This window comes from Apium graveolens, chromosome 4 (genome assembly GCF_009905375.1).
Source record: "Apium graveolens cultivar Ventura chromosome 4, ASM990537v1, whole genome shotgun sequence".
In the NCBI taxonomy this organism is placed as follows: domain Eukaryota; kingdom Viridiplantae; phylum Streptophyta; class Magnoliopsida; order Apiales; family Apiaceae; genus Apium; species Apium graveolens.
In genome coordinates, this window is record NC_133650.1 from 207777163 (window position 1) to 207793021 (window position 15859).

Below are 15859 nucleotides of genomic sequence, written 5' to 3' on the forward strand. Positions count from 1 at the left end.
TCGGGTAGCTTTGTTAATCATCCGTCGAGTAGCCATTTATCACTTGACTCTATTTCATTTGTGCAGAATTACAAGACATCTTATATTTACATTTAATCAACCTATTCTGCACATCTACTAGCAGTCTCCATGATTTATAAGCTACTATAGAAACTATACAAAGTTGTTTGCAGAAATGTGCAACATGACTTATTGTTACATAAGCTACTCACCCGATGGATATAATTAGTCATCCTTTGGGACTATATTGAATTATCCGTTGGGACTATAATTGATCATCCGTCGGGTGCTACAAAATTCACTAAGTTAAATCTACTAAGGTGTTTTGTTTAGCTTATCATCAAGTACACAACATATTCCTAACACATTTCATGAATAGTAACCCTGACGGATGGGGAAAACTTTTTAGCCCACACTATGTTGTGCATGGGAAAATGAGTTTCGAAGGTACCAAATGAGTGTATGTAAACGCTATTAGTTTTCGAAGAAAATGAACTTTGAAAAATGACCATATTTACGAATCATCGAGAATTATGGGAATCACAATATAATTACGAATTTAAAACCCTATGGATTTATATCTTAGGATGATACTTCAAAACATAAGGAATAAATACGAAAGGATTTACGTCACGAACCGTTTACGAGAAATTATTACAAAAACGTTTAAGCGACCGAACGAACACGGAAATGATTAAATAAACGTATCGCACTAACTAACCATGGTAGAAAAGTAACCATGGTTACTTTATTAAATAGTAAGTTAAGAAAGTAGGATGATCATCTAAGGGCTAAGAGAATAGTAAAGCTAATGGTAAACTAATTAGCTTATCTTGTAATCTAGAAAGGCTAGCTAGTGTTGTCCAAAGATTTGCCAACATAAATCTATCCTAGGAATTATACTAGAGAATAAACACGATATCACAAGAATTATTGCAAGAAGCAACCAAGAAGACAACACAATTTCTCCCCTCTCCCAAGAACATCACATTCGACCCTTTCTAAAAAAACAAGGAAATTAAATTCAAATCACCAAGCTCTAGCCATGGAAAAATTCCCCCATTTATTCTCAAGCTTCATACCTCCTAAACTAAGGTAAGATAAATCTTTAAGCTCTTTTTATCAAGGTTTGATGAGTGAATAAATTCAAGAAAGATGATATTAAATAGTATGAATCGTAACTTTTCTTTGGTTTCTTGATTTTAATGGTTGTTTTAGGTTCCAAAAACCCTACCAAGCACTCCCAAGACTTCACCATAATCAAGAATACATCTCAGGCTCTCAAGAAAGTTAAAAATCTTGGACCCATCCTTACTTAAGATTTAAGTTCAAGATTCTTTTAGAATATAGTTGTAAACCTAGTTTTGGTGGAAGTGTTGTTGTAATCTTGATGTTTAGTTAAGTAGATTTAAGGTTGATGATTGTTGCCTCAAGAAAATAATGTTCTTGAGAGGAGTTAGTGTGGTGATGATGATATGTTGATTATTGGTGGTAGTATAAAGATTTAAAGTATAAAGATTTAAGGTATAAACGAAACTCGGATCGTAACCGTAATCTCGCTAAAACGAACAAAACGTAACATTAAGTTTCTGCAGAAAGTCCCGAATATTTAAACTGTAGTTTCTTGAAAAAAACACTTGATTATAATAGAAAATGTTATGAGGATCGTTTAGGTGCTTGAATCATGTGATTCCAATTTACGGATCAAAAGTTATGGCCGTTTTACTAAAAGTGATTTTTGCGACAAAAAACTGCTACGAATTATGAACTTTTAAATAAAAAGGAACGACATAAAATTGTTTATAAATCATGTAATTTTTGCATAAAGTAGTAAATTGAGTTCCTTAACTTCCATAAAAAATTTCAAGTGAAAATAACGATTTTTCAATTTTATAAAAATTTCGGAGCCGAGACCGCGCGATTAGAAAATCGTAGAATCCATAAGCGGAGCCGACGATGAAAATGAAAACGGATTTAAGATACTTTGAAAAAGGAAGCGACCTTAATGTGAATAAGGACTTAAAGAAATTATAAGGGTAATAGAATTTTAGAGGGTGCATAATAAGTAGCATATAAGTGCGAGTCGCCGTAAATTAGAGCGGGACCTAACAAAACGAATTGTGTTTATGGTTATAGATTTCCGAGCGGAACCTAGAGCATCCTCCACCTCGAGATACCCAGGCAAGTTTACGAACCCAACTACCATTTAATGTTGTGTTATGAAAGGATTTTTTTATTATCAATGCATAAATACCATGCTTGCCATGATACTTAGTATTGAGTTTCGCATAATGTAGCGATGTTGTATGATACGTATATTTTTACAAAATGTTTAACTCCGCCATAAGTGTGACGTATATTATAAGACCGAGAGTCGGTCGGGATTTTAAAATAAAAACTCGGAAATCATTCCGGTGATATTTATAGGATGATTAAGGTCCATAGTAGTTACGTATTAAGGAACTCAACGTCCACTTGCGAAACATTAAATACCTCGAACTTTTATTAAAACGATTTCCAAAGATCGTATTCCCTTAACTATATTTTATTGTTCGAATAATAAATAGTAATTAACTATTCATTTATTATGGGAGAAGTATTCTCCAACGATTATTTATTTCAAACCCGATTAAATATTAAAGATCATTAAATTACTTAAACATAAATTAGTTGAGGAATATTATTTCAATATTCTTTTAAAAGCATAATTATTCGAGGTTTAATTATTTAACGATTGATATTTAATTATTAATTATTATTAAATGATTTATTTATGATTTAAAAATCGTAAAACCCGATCTATAATACTTTCTGATTTTTGGAAAATCATTCGAATAATTTCAGATCGTCGAAGAATATTATCTCGATATTTTTTAAATATTTTGAATATAGTTTCAAAAGAAACTCCCCCTTATTTAATTATCTGTTGACAACGGTCAACTCACATCCTTAGTACTTCCTTCGAGAAATTCGGAAGTACGTATACATATACATATATACGCTAATAAAACAAGCTGTTCTATCAACAAGCAAAACGCTTGGGGGAACTTCGATGTGGTTCGAGTTCTCAAGATATGATAGAATTCTGTTAAAGGACAAGGGAGGGGTAGACTCTAGTACTATGTGTGCTAGATGGACTACCAAAGGTACCGCAGGCGAAGGTACTCTGTGTACTCAGGAACTTGTGAAGTATGTGTATACCCAAAAATGGGACACGTAGCCCGAATGCAGCAAGGGTGATAACCGGGATAAGGTGTCGTCCTTCTACTAGTAGAAAAGGTTACTATAGTTCCCATAGTACGACTGATCATCGTATGCGGCGGCTCCAATTAACGTCCTACTATTTTTCCAACTGGAATTATAATGCAATACCATAACCCGATCTTAGTGCTGGGTTTACCATTAAGGTATTTGTAGGATAATAAATCCACTAAAGAATTATTTTCAAAAGAAGGCGTGTATCACCAATGAAAACTATTTTTGAATAAAGCATATTTATCATATATGACATTTTACTTGAGTTATCATACAGTCATTTCATACTGTACATTATTATGCTGGGCATTAGAGCTCACACTTATTTTCTTAAATTGACACAACACAACAGTAATCAAGATGCCTATCATGACACTCACATCCAGGAAACGGGTAGGAAACAGCCAGTTGTTCCGTAGGTTGTTTGGTGTTGTACCACAGGTAGACCGAATAAGTTGGATTGGTTTTCAGTTGTTTTTAGTTCGGCTTATTTACATGTATGACTTATGTAAGGTAACGAATAAGAAATAAATATTTGGCCGACGGACTAGCCTTATTTAAAGGTTATTCCCCGGTAAGACTTAATTACTTTTGGGTTGTAATAATTATCATTTTGTGGATGGATTTACTCTAGTAACGAATGGTTCGTTTCCAAGACAATAACCTATAAGTGTGTGCGCGTGTGTGTGATAAGTGTGGGATCGTAAAGTGTGAGTAATTATATAATGTGATGCGAGGTATGTGGTATGTAGTGTTCAAGATGGCGTGGCCTCCTAGATCCCTGACCCCGAATTTTGGGGCGCCACAATATTGCAGCTGGGAGCTGTTGTGCTCAGTTGTTATGGATGAGAAACCAGTTCATGGACTATGGATTATCATTTTTTAAAATTCCTATTTATTGTGATAATCAAAGTGCTATTGTTATGACAGGAAACCCAGTGCAACACTCTCTTACTAAACATATCAGCATCAGATATCACTTTATAAGAGAGCATGTCATAGAAGGAACAATTGAGCTTCATTTTGTTCCTACTGATCAACAGCTAGCTGACATTTTCACAAAGCCATTACCTGAAGCAACATTTACAAAGCTTGTCAATGAACTTGGTATGGTTAGTTGGGAAAGATAAATTCTTTTAAATTTATATTTGATCAAATCCTGATGTATGTTGATCAAATCCTGATATGTCCTAAATACTGTTCAAGATATTAAGCTAGGAATTTTTGGTGTATTTTGTTATATGGATGATAAATTAAGTGAATTTATTTGTTAAATGTGCTTGTATGAATATATATCATTGTCATCATTGCAAATCAGTCTAGGGAGACGCGCTTTAATAAGATATCTTTTGGTTAAATCATTAAGTTAACTCTGCACTTAATAATCAATCAGTCTCCTAGTCCCTTGATATTCCCTCGGTTATTTAAACCGTCATTCTCATTCAGTCTAATCATCTCTTTCCAAACACAAAATGATCTCTTCACTTTCATTTCTCATATTTCTTCTTCTCCATCACAAAAATGGTTCTCTGCAATATGTTCATGAACTACGAAAACTTCAGTGTGGAGTTTAGCTGTGAAGACTGGCAGCAGGAATGGCATATCACTGCCATTCCCAATGAAGTGTGGAACTGGGTTCCACAGGAGGTTCTGATAAATCTCCTATTCTTCGAGATGGATTATAGCCTCCATCTCGATCGTCTGGAGGAAGAAAGACGAGAAGTTCTACGTCAGCAAGAATAGATCATCCGTCTTGCTGTGCTTTTCGTGGAGAGTAGGAGGAACTAATAAAAATCATCAGCTTCTTCTCTTAGACTAGGTTTTTCTTGTAACCATCTATGCATGTAATCGAAAATTTCATGAAATGTACTCTCTTGAATTATTAATGAAATTTTGTTTATTTTTCTTACAAGACTTTGATCTTTAGTTGTGTATGCATGTGCTCGTTCTTTTCTTGTAGCCCGTTAATCTCTACATCACACTATTAACATCTATCTTTTGATGATTCTTGAGATTAAAATTGTGGTTTTCTGATAAGCTTGAGTTATTTTGACAAACACTGATGAATTTGAATCGACAAATCCTGACGATGTCAAATCCCGACGGATAAGAGGTACCAAATACTGATGACAGGTTAGCTTGTTTTAATTTAGAAAATTACTGACAAATGATTTCTGAATTGTTTAATGCTAAAAAAGTGATTGTCTTCTTTGTTATTTTCTAAAAGTGGATAAACTGTTAAACAAAGTCACACAACATTTTACTAAAAGAGCAGTGCGTCCTTTGATTCTGATTCCGCATATTACTCCACTTTCCACTCCAATTCTTCAGTAATTATCCTCTATCAGAAGTCTAATTCACTAAGCTTCTTTCTCCGAGTGTGTTACATACAACAAAGTTTTGCAAACTTATATTTGTGTAAGAACCTCTGTGACACATATTATCATACACACACAGCCTCACTATTCACATCTAACGAACATCTTTTGTCAACACCTACAAACATCATGTCATCTTCTGAGCTTTCACCCTTCTTCAGTCAAACCACTATTATTCATGGAAACACTTTTGGAACCAATAACTACATGGCTCCACTTACACATCAGCAGTTTCCTCAATCATTTCATGATATACAAGATTTCTTACTCCAATGTTCAATTGGATATGCTCTCACAAATCCTACTAAGGTATCATACAGAGCTGTAATGCTGGTATGGGAAACAACTCTAGTTAATGCAACAAATATTGGGTTTTTTTTTGAATTTAAGGGACACAAGCATGAAGTTGATGTTGATGTTCTCGTTCAAGCATTAAGATTTCCTGCCTCTGATGGTGCTCCTAATAATTATGCAACTGAGCAGCTGTTTGATATGCTCAGAACTCTGAACTACAAAGGTAACATCACAACAATTGGGAAATTGACAAGAACAAAGTTAAAGAGAGAATGGAATTTCTTCTTTGATTGCATCAGCAGATGTTTCTTGAATAAGATAACAAATTTTGATGCTCTTCCATTCACTTCTCTGAAAATTGGGTATTCTCTTCTCTATTTTGGTAATTTTGACTATGGTAATACCATTCTTCAATTCATAATTGCTAGGAGAACAGATGCATCAGGTGTAATAGGGTATACTAGATTTGTTCAACTAATTTTTAATTTTCTATGCCCTAATGTTGAATTTGATGATGATGAATTGCTTCCTGTATTTCAAATTTCTGAGAAGGCTATTATAAATTATATCAAAAGAGATGAAAATAATAAGTTTTCAGGACTTCCCTTCCTGCCTCAGGAGGTCAGGCAATTTCTATTGAGAAATAGACCTACTCCTTCATAAGTGCCAGCAAATCCTGATGCTGGCACCTCTGTTAAATTTCCTGATGCTGTGGAACAAGACACTACCCCTCTTGTTTCTAACCCAAGCATTTCTTCTACTAAACAGAACTCCAACTTAGCTCCTAAATTAGCCTCCTCTGACGTCTCTCAAAAGGCATTAGTTGTACTAAAGAAAAGGCTGGTTAAGAAATCTGTTCAATCTAAACAGAGAGCTCAACAGGCCTCAATGAGTGAGAGTGAAAAGAAAGAAGAATATTTTCTAGTCAGGAAAAGAAGGCTGATCATGCAGGATGATTCTAACTCTGATGATCAGTTCACTACAAGGAAAACAAGCTTCAACAACGGTTTATGTCCGTTGTCTGATACCCTATTTTTCCGTTGACTATTGAGCCACCGTCTGTTAGTTGGATCAGACAACGGCTAAAAAACATTGTCTGAGATTATACAGACAATGATTATGGATTAAGTCTGTTGTATTACATCCAGAAAAGACAACGTTTTTTGCTTGTTTTCGTCGTAACAAGCGACATTACTCAAGGGTTCTCACAAACTCAGAAAACCGTTGTGTAAGGTATAACATTAAAACCAATCCTACAACACTTATTGTTGTATAAATGTTGTTGTGTATTCAGATAGACAACAAAAATGAAATTGAGCTCGTAGAACTCTTGTAATAAATTTCTACACACAACAGTTTTGGATTTTAATGTATGGCATGATCAGATACATACAACTGTTTATTTGTCCAAACGTATTGCATGAATACCTTTGATACAATATCTTAATATTATATAGACAATGGTTTACTAGTGTTGTGAGAGTTAATTTTGCACCAAAGTTTTGTGTTCGAAAGCATTGTTTTAGTATTAAAGACATGATATTTTAATGATGCTTGGTTCTTAAAAGCGTTGTCTTACACAAAATATAACAAGTAATCAAATGAAATTAACTTTGCAAATCTAAACAAAAGTTCTAAAGTTAATCCATGATCGAAAATCACAACAACATAGTTATACAAGGATTTGATGTTGGCTACTCAGAGCTCACTTGGCCTTTTCAGGTTCTCTTCACGTCTTCCGCAAGAGCTATGTTGTCCTTGCAATATCATTACAACATGTGATAGGCAATTTCCCAATCTGGAGAAAACAATCTTCAAAATAAATCGACAACCACTCTTAAGTTAATATTCTTTTCCTTCCTGCATTATAAGAAAAACAAAGAACTGGATCTCTTAATATAAAGTGAAATCAAACCAAGACATAATAGAAAATAAACAAATGCCCATAGTGTCACCTGGCTCACTTCCATGAAGAGACTGTCAATGTCCTACTTTCTAAAGATACCACCTTTCCTCGCAGTTTCTCTTGGTGAAGATTGGGAGGTCCTGCTTGTAACAGCTTCATCTTTTCCTCTTTTGTCAACCTCCTTTTTCAAATCATCTATCCCGACAATCTGTAGAGAAAGTCGAAGTTTCCGAGTTCTAGCTGGTGTTCATGGCCCCAACAGTCTATATGAGGTGAAGTTTCCGCGGTAGTGGCAGAATTATGCAGAGCATTTGTTGCCTTCATTATACATTGCTGCATCATTTTATATAGTGATGCTTTATCATGTGCTGGAAATTGCATCATCGTTACTTTTGCAAAAGAAAGAACACAATTCTGTCAGAATAACTCCAAGTAGAACAAGAAATTTATATAAGAAGTAATCAATAGTAAAGATATAAAAAATAATAGGAGAAAACTGTACATCAACCTCAACATTACACTTGATGAAGCAGCACATTTCAAGTGAGCAAAAAACCTGTAATTTGCACAATAATAAACCCAGTAGACGGGATTTATAATTTTACTGCAGATGCCACAGTTCCAGTAAAATTTACGATATACTTGGGGAAGAGAGTAGGCCAAGAAGAGAGTGTGTTGTTTGTGATATTTACATTGGTAGGTGATGGGTGCATCGGCACAACTCTTGTGCATCCAGAAAGAACATATGGTACAAATATAGGACAAGTCTATAGATGTAGTGTTACAAGCATGACACAGTAACAAAGCAGCTGTTTGGACTAGGGTTAATGGGTGCTTGTGACCTTGATGAAGAAGGATATGGTCCTCTAGAAATTTAAGTTGGGATGCTACACATTTCAGACAAAAAAATCGGTTTTCAGAAACATACATAAAGCCCTGAGATAAACCTCCACAAGCATCACAAGGGTAAAGCAGTTGTTTTCTATATGGACGCGCAATGAGGCTTAGAGGGTGTTGGGGGATCATAGGGTGTGTAAATGTTGAGGGCAACTCAGAACAAGTTTTATGTAAAAAGAAACCTGCACAGTTACTTGATGAACAACCATCAGTAGCGGTAATGTTGCACGTATAAAATGCGTCAATGAGTTTGTTTATTGGCTGTCTGCACTAGCACAATCAACATCCTTGCTGACAACAGACTCAGCTTCATTTAGTATCAGCTTATGCTCATGAAAAAAATGTTTCAATTCTCCCATCTATGTATGAAAAGAACACAGACACACACACACACCGCAGAGAATGTATGTTAACAAAAGAAGAAGTATGAATGATTTTACACAACCACACTGCAATTTAAAAGTTTGATGCATTGCTGACAGGTGAAGCAAAAAAAATTGTTTGCATTGGAATAAAAATACAGTTCATGTATGTCCGATTAAGGATAAAGATGACATGCTACATAAAATAAACACCTGATCAGATCATGAGGGTCCATAAAGAATCTTTGTTATTTGTATTTGTACAAAGGCATGTCGGCAGCAAGGATTATAAGTTGTGGATGGGACAATCACGGTCACGCTCTGGTATAAAGTTCCCTAAATCTACACAAATACCATTACGGCTAGTACACAAAACTATTGCTTCTCTCGGTCAACTAAACTAAACAAAAAAGATCCTATCTAGGAGCCGGAAGTACAAATTACATGGAGCTCCTAAAGCACAGGACTTGTATATTCTCCACACTCATGATAACATTCTAATGTACATATCTACCACCATTCCAAAGCTGCCGCATTGCTGATATAATGGCAAAATAATTGCTAAACAAGAAGCCACTAAATTTCTAGATGATCAGAAGTCATACCCATTCAAAGTTTGTTTCTTTTGGCAAAACTAGAGCAACCAGGCAATCAGGTGAACTTGGACTAATAGAGAGCATGGACACTAGTTCGGGCGAGTACGGGAGAATGAAAAGGAGCCTCGCCCACATGGGCGTTGTTGCTGGAATTTTAATAACTCCAGCACATTCCCTCTGCTTTAAATATGAGATAAAATCCTGAAACTGCAAAAAGTGAATATTCTTAGTTTTCAAGAAAGTAAAGATACTGAGAGTGAACAAGTCATTGCCTGCTAAACAAACTACACTTCGAAAAGATATATTAATTACGAAATATAGCTTTGAGACAACACTTAATGCGATTCAAATATGCATTATTCACTGCAAATGGTTCAGTTCAGGATGAGAAGTTCTATGTTATGCAAATGGTTCACTTACTTGTACGCACAAAATAAGAACTAAAATCAGCACAAAATAAGAACTAAAACGAGAGAGAGAGTTAGACAGAGAGAAAGAGAGAGAGAGAGAGAGAGAGAGAGAGAGAGAGAGAGAGAGAGAGAGAGAGAGAGAGAGAGAGAGAGAGAGAGAGAGAGAGAGAGAGAGAGAGAGAGAGAGAGAGAGAGAGAGAGAGAGAGAGAGAGAGAGAGAGAGAGAGAGAGAGAGAGAGAGAGATACCTCAAAATTAAAGACAAGCACCTTCCATTGAATCCACAAATAAGCCCTAAAGCCTTAGTTTTGAACACAAACTAAAACCCCAAATTGAAGTCGAATTGAATCCCTAAACGGAACCATACTCCATTAAAGAAACATACAAATCAATCAAAGGAGGCTCAAAAAAAAGCAAATATTTATGTATGTATAGATTTTTCATAACAAGGAGAGTAGAGGCGGAGAAAGAGAGGGAGAGAGGGAAGGGGAGACACCACAACCTAAATCAAAACTCAATAGGACCACAATCTTCTTTGGAATACCAACTCAATTCAAGCAGCTGAGATCCTTCGGATCGGAAATGGAAGCACAAACAGCAGACGGCTATGAAGTTAATTCGTCATTCAGAGTGTAATTAGTGTTTGAAATAGAGGTGGATTGAGAGGGTTAGGAGGGAGAGATAGAGAGATTTAGATTTGTGTACTTTAGTGTTTTATGTTTACAGAGAAGGAAATGAAAAGTGGAAGGGGGAAGCGGGTAATTAAAAGAAAAGAAGGAGGAAATGAAAAGTTGAAGGAGGGAAACCAATTATAACAAGAAAACTCGATAAATAAATATTGTATACTTATAAATTTTTTATAAATAGATTTAAGAAATTATTTTTATAAAATAAAATAAAATAAATTTAAATGTTTATAATATTTTAATATGACAAAAGCTAACATCTGTACGGTTGGATCGTCAAAAAAATCATTTTAAAAATTAATCTTGAGAATCGGGAACGAGTCTCGCTGTCGGGAGGAGTACTTTTACCAGATTTTTCTAATCCTGACATGCAAGATGAATTTCAAATTTTTTAATAATTTTTCTTATGACTAAAATCGATATATCTTAACATCCGTACGGTTGGATCGTCGAAAAATCATTTTAAAAAATTAATCCTGTAAATCGGAAACGAGTCTCGTTGTCGGGAGGGGTACTTTTACCAGATTTTTCTAATCCTGACATGCAAAATGAATTTCAAATTTTTTAATAATTTTTTCTTATGACTAAAATCGATATATCTTAACATCCGTATGGTTGGATCGTCGAAAAATCATTTTAAAAAATTAATCCTGTAAATCGGGAATGAGTCTCGGTGTCGGGAGGGGTACTTTTACCAAATTTTTCTAATCCTGGCATGCAAAATGAATTTCAAATTTTTTAATAATTTTTTTTATGACTAAAATCGATATATCTTAACATCCGTACGGTTGGATCGTCGAAAAATCATTTTAAAAAATTAATCCTGTAAATCGGGAATGAGTCTCGTTGTTGGGAGGGGTACTTTTACCAGATTTTTCTAATCCTGGCATGCAAAATGAATTTCAAATTTCTTAATAATTTTTTCTTATGTCTAAAATCGATATATCTTAACATCCGTACGGTTGGATCGTCGAAAAATCATTTTAAAAAATTAATCCTGTAAATCGGGAACGAGTCTCGTTGTTGGGAGGGGTGCTTTTACCAGATTTTTCTAATCCTGGCATGTAAAATGAATTTCAATTTTTTTTATAATTTTTTCTTATGACTAAAATCGATATATCCTAACATCCGTACGGTTGGATCGTCAAAAAATCATTTTAAAAAATTAATCCAGTAAATCGGGAACGAGTCTCGTTGTCGGGAGGGGTACTTTTACCAGATTTTTCTAATCCTGGCATGCAAAATGAATTTCAAATTTTTTTATAATTTTTTCTTATGACTAAAATCGATATATCCTAACATCCGTACGGTTGGATCGTCGAAAAATCATTTTAAAAAATTAATCTTGTAAATCGGGAACGAGTCTCGTTGTCGGGAGGGGTACTTTTACCAAATTTTTCTAATCCTGGCATGCAAAATGAATTTCAAATTTTTTAATAATTTATTCTTATAACTAAAATAGATATATCTTAACATTCGTACGGTTGGATCGTCGAAAAATCATTTTAAAAAATTAATCCTGTAAATCGGGAACGAGTCTCGTTGTTGGGAGGGGTACTTTTACCAAAATTTTCTAATCCTGGCATGCAAAATGAATTTCAATTTTTTTAAAAATTTGTTCTTATGACTAAAATCGATATAACTTAACATCCGTACGGTTGGATCGTCGAAAAATCATTTTAAAATATTAATCCTGTAAATCGGGAACGAGTCTCGTTGTCGGGAGGGGTACTTTTACCAGATTTTTCTAATCCTGACATTCGAGATGAATTTCAAATTTTTTAATACTTTTTTCATGAAACTGAAATGAGTATTTCTTAACATCCGTACGGTTGGATCCTCTAAAAAATCATTAAAAAAATTTATCTTTTTCATTAGGTATGAAAAAAATCTTGTACGAGGCAACACCCAACGGTTTTTTATGAAAAATTCTTGTCTGAAATAAATTGTGACAACAGTTTTTTTAAAAAAAACCGTTGTCTTAGATGATCAACTTTTTTAAATCTTACGGCTGATATTAAATCTACTTTTAATCAACGGCTCTAATTACACCAACTCAACAATCCAAGTGAATGTTTTTCCCCAATCATATGGTGCCACCTCATCACAAGCAACACTTCAGAAATTTCAAGAATCAGACTTACAGACAACGGTTTTTTATGAAAAAAGGTTGTCTTAGATGAACATTTACAACATTTATTTGAAAAAAAGCTGTTGTTTAAGTGTAGCAGCGTTTTTTAATCTAATGGCTGATAATAAATATACATTCAATCAACTGCTCTTATTACACCAACTCAGCAATCCAAGTGAATGTTTTTTCATCAATCACATGGTGCCACCTCATCACAAACAAGTGTGAAAAAATCTTTTAAAAAATTTATCTTGTTCATCGGGAACGAATCCCGTGTTGGGAAGAAGTGCTTTTACCAGATTTTTCTAATCCTGACATTCGAGATGAATTTGAAATTTTTTAATACTTTTTTCATATGACTAAAATAAGTATATCTTAACATCCATACGGTTGGATCATTGAAAAAATCATTTAAAAAAAATTATCTTGTTCATCGGGAACGAATTTCATGTTGGGAAGTAGTGCTTTTACCAGATTTTTCTAAACCTCACATTCGAGATGAATTTGAAATTTTTTAATACTTTTTTCATGTGACTAAAATAAGTATATCTTCACATCCGTACGGTTGGATCGTCAAAAAAATCATTTAAAAAATTTATCTTGTTCATCGGGAATGAATCCCGTGTTGGGAAGTAGTGCTTTTACCAGATTTTTCTAATCTTGACATTCGAGATGAATTTGAAATTTTTTAATACTTTTTTCATGTGACTAAAATAAGTATTTCTTAACATCCGTACGGTTGGATCATCTAAAAAATCATTTTAAAAATTTATCTCTTTAATTGGGTATGGAAAAAAATCTAGTACGAGGCAACATCCAACGGTTTTCTATGAAAAAGTCTTGTCTAAAATAAATAGTGACAACAGTTTTTTTGAAAAAAAAACCGTTGTTTTAGATGATCAACTTTTTTAAATCCTACGGCTGATATTAAATCTACTTTTAATCAACGGCTCTAATTACACCAACTCAACAATCCAAGTGAATGTTTTTTCACCAATCACAGGGTGCCACCTCATCACAAGCAATGCTTCAGAAATTTCAAGAATCAGACTTACAGACAACGGTTTTCTATGAAAAAAGGTTGTCTTAGATGAACATTGACAACATTTATTTGAACAAAAGCTGTTGTGTAAGCGTAACATCGTTTTTTAATCTAATGGCTGATATTAAATATACTTTCAATCAACTGCTCTTATTACACCAACTCAGCAATCCAAGTGAATGTTTTTTCACCAATCACATGGTGCCACCTCATCTCCTCTTAATGAACGTCTCTCATTATACCAGCTCACCAATACAAGTGACAATGGTTTTATGAGCAAAACGCTTGTGTGATGTCGTGACATACAACAGAATAAAAACACTTGTATGTCAAGTGATATTTAGACAACACAATGGAAGTACGTTGTTTGATTCCAGCTTAACTAATCCATTGAGAAAACACTTGTCTCATTCCAACAACGGTGTTTCACAACATTGTCTCCATTACTTTCAGACAATGCAAAATTAAATTGTTGTACAAACTACCTCATTTGCACAACATATCTTTAGAAAGGCTTGTCTGTGTCGATTACCTAGACAGTAGTTTTTAAAGCATTGTAGGAATGATGAAATCTTTTTATTTAAACAACACCTTATCTCATAAAACGGTTGTCTGATACGATATGCTAGACAACAGTTTTAAACCTATTGTAGTAAAGGGATTCACACAACACCTGTTTTCTGGTTTTTAAAAAACTGTTGTGTAAAATTTCTGGGCAACACTTTTTTGGTCAAGCGTTGTCTGATGGGTGTTGTCTGATGACATTTTTCTTGTAGTGGTTACCCATTGGGCCAAGGATGAAGACAAAGAAATCAACAGTTGCAATTTTTGATGACTCTGTTGACATAACTGGAACTAAGGAGCCAACTACTGATGCTAGTGCTCTGATCAAACATATTTGATTAATCAAAGAAACTGCTGTGCTCAAGAAAACTGACAAGAGCAACTTGAAAAGAAAAGATGATGATATGGTTAGGTACATCAGGAAGAAGAAAATGAGTCACTCTTCTACTATGGATGTCAGTCCACAAGAACCTAAGTCTCAAAGGGATTTAGCAACTGAGACACATCCAGTCACACAAGAACCATCTTCTCAAAGGGAAGATGTAGACAAAGAGGCTGCAAAAATAATTGTTGATTTTGCTCAAGGTGATCTTCTTGCTGACTCTGAACAACTGCTGCAAGAAAAGAAGGCTCATCAGGATGTATTGTCAAAGGTGGATATAGTTATTAATGATCTGATGTTTGAGGAGAGTACACAAGAACCTTCATCACTTCTTGCTGAAGCAACTCATATTCCCCAGGCCCCACAAGAACCATCAGTTCAAAGTATTGATGTTGGCCTAGTTCATTCTCCTGACAAATCAAATCCTGATGCTACAACAAATCCTAATGTTGATCAACTGTCCATTCAAGTAGCTTCTACTGATGATTCTTTGCTGCTAACTAGCTTGTCAAAGCATCCTGATGCGTTGTGTGTTCCTCCACTGTCATCACTGCCACTTGAAGACTCACCTTCAGGATCTCATCAGAAACAAATAATTATTGCTAAGGATCCTCTTAAAGGCAAAGCAATTCTGCCGAGCTCTGCAAATTCTTCTGAGGGTCTTTCTTGCTCTGATTATGATGAAGACAGTGATCCTGATGATCCTGACACAGCTCAGCTTAAGATTTCCATTGATGCATCTAAGAAGTCCAATGTTGGTTCTTCTTCAAATTTCAATGCTGATCCTTTTATTACAATGTTGATGCTGAGCATTTTCGAAAGACTGAATGTGATTTTGCATGGACAGATGCTCATACTTCTATCTCCTCAGTTGTTGGTATGCAACATGTTCACAAGACATATGATGGACTTCAAAACCCTGACCTTAAATTGTATCTCAAGGTGTCTACCATATAT